The 2,371-nt window shown below is 39.7% G+C and overlaps 1 non-coding gene across 1 annotated transcript; it reads left to right on the forward strand.

Moving 5' to 3' along the window:
* Positions 1-1,990: 1,990 nt before the first annotated feature.
* On the forward strand, positions 1,991-2,062 carry trnag-ucc (transfer RNA glycine (anticodon UCC)). Its single transcript has one exon. It is a non-coding gene; the product is annotated as a tRNA-Gly (tRNA).
* The last annotated feature ends 309 nt before the right edge of the window (positions 2,063-2,371 follow it).

Below are 2,371 nucleotides of genomic sequence, written 5' to 3' on the forward strand. Positions count from 1 at the left end.
TTTTGCAAACGAAAAAAATGTCAAAGCTTTGACAGAATTGAAATTGATAAAATATTCTTATCATCCAATCAGATTCATTCTCTTGCTTGATTGGCGTCATCCTGGAGCAAGTTTGTTTCCTTCAAGTGTTTCTCCAATTTCCTATTGAAATCATTGATTGTCTCTGCTTCCACCACACTTGTGGACAGACATTGCAGTTGCAATGTGGCAGGTAAAGCAAAAAGTGCTTCCTCAAATTTCCCTGCATCTCTTTCCCAAAACCATCAATCTGTGTCTCCTAGTCCTTGTACCATCAACTAATGGGAACGGGTTATCCTTGTCTAACTTACCTACACCTGCATCAGATCTCCCCTCAATCCACATTGCTGTCAGGAGAACAACCACTTACTTAGATAACACAATCCAGAGCCATCTATCCAAGCTTTTCAATATCAAAAGAATAGTTGTGTTGTAAGTAGTATAGATAGGAGCATAACTTCAAGGGACTTTGATAGATTAACTGATTGTCTCTGCCCAACGCACCAGATTTTCTGTATCACCTGAACACTGCTCACCGCTGTGTAAAGTTTAGAGTATTTTCATGGCTTACATTTATGCAAGAACTGCAATGTTAATGTTGGATTGTGAAGCATGACGGTCATCTTCACTGAACTATGTTAAAATGTCATGTTGAGAGATGTGTCAGTGTGGAAGATGCACGTAGCCATAGGAAAAAAAAAGGCAAGTCATGTAGCTGGAGGAGAATCCACAATGTGGGCGCGATGGACCGTGGCATATTTTACGTTTGTGACAAATAAGGACAGCTAAAATAATAGGATTAATGATATGCTTTGTACATCAATATATTGAAGTCTGTTTGATCTGTTGCTTGCTTTATTATGAAATGTGTTTTCAAGGCTATACTTTGTTTAAACCTTTTTGTGAGAACAATGGGAGAGTCACCAGCACTCCTTGCATGGAGAGAGATGAGATAAAGGCAGAATTAAAGAAAAAAATGTCTGGGATCAGCAAGAATGTAACCTTTAGGATCCTTGCTAAAATAGAAAGAGTCGGGAAACATCTGTACTGTGTGTAGATTCAACCATTAACTAACTAGTGTCAAACAATGATGTCAACCTGGACCAATTAGGACACTTGGAACAATTCAAAACTAATATGGTAACATCCTTGCACCACAAGAAGGATAAAAGAAAGGGTGTTACAGGACATCGTCATCACACTTAGAGAGGGGTCAACAGAAGATCGTTGGTACTTAAAAGGAGAAGATAGAATACAGTCAAGAAAACACAGCAAGGGATGAAGAAGGAGAGAAGTCCGTGCCGCAGCAAGCACAGAAACAAGAACGGGTGTTGTGTGTTACTGAATATCTATTACCCTTGCTAAGTGTTAACTTTGTACATCTTGGTTAAGCCTAATAAACTCTCTGACTTGGTCACATAACTTGAGTTTGTACCTTGTCGGTCTATCTTGGTCTGGAATCTAAAGGTGAGACGGGTTGGGTATTCTCTGTCTCACCTCTGTTCAGGTAACATCTACCAGAAACTGACAGCTCTTTACTATATGCATGCATTGCTGTGTATTTTGTCCTCCTTAAACTTCGAAATTGTGGGCCCGTTAAAAACATTGTTCTTCGTACAGTTTTCTGCGTCACTCCACTGCATAGTTCTGCCCAGTAAGCAAAAAGGATCAGTTCGCTACTGAACTCTAAAATAAATGCAAAATACTGCAGATGCTGGAAATCTGAAATAAAAACAAGAAATGCTGGAAATACTCAGCAGGTCTGGCAGCATCTGTGGAGAGAGAAGCAGATTTAACTTTTCAGGTGAGTGACCATTAATCAGAATATGTGCAGCACTTTCTGATTTTATTTCAGATTTCCAGCATTCACAGTATTGTGTTTCTGTTGACATAATCGTGTTGCTCAGGTGCAAGTTGAAACCATTGTACAGCATTCTATTAATCAAAACGCTGGACCACCACAGTGCAGTAAGCGATGGTGGTATAGTGGAGAGCATAGCTGCCTTCCAAGCAGTTGACTTGGGTTCGATTCCCGGCCATTGCAACCTTAAATTGCAGGTTTACTTTATGTTGCAGTATTTTACAAACGAAAAAAATGTCAAAGCTTTGACAGAATTGAAAGTGATAAAATATTCTTATCATCCAATCAGATTCATTCTCCTGCTTGATTGGCGTCACCCTGGAGCAAGTTTGTTTCCTTCAAGTGTTTCTCCAATTTCCTATTGAAATCATTGATTGTCTCTGCTTCCACCACACTTGTGGACAGACATTGCAGTTGCAATGTAGCAGGGAAAGCAAAAAGTGCTTCCTCACATTTCCCGGCATCTCTTTCCCAAAACCATCAATCTGTGTC

Source organism: Heterodontus francisci, chromosome 45 (assembly GCF_036365525.1).
Source record: "Heterodontus francisci isolate sHetFra1 chromosome 45, sHetFra1.hap1, whole genome shotgun sequence".
NCBI classification, from domain to species: Eukaryota; Metazoa; Chordata; class Chondrichthyes; order Heterodontiformes; family Heterodontidae; genus Heterodontus; species Heterodontus francisci.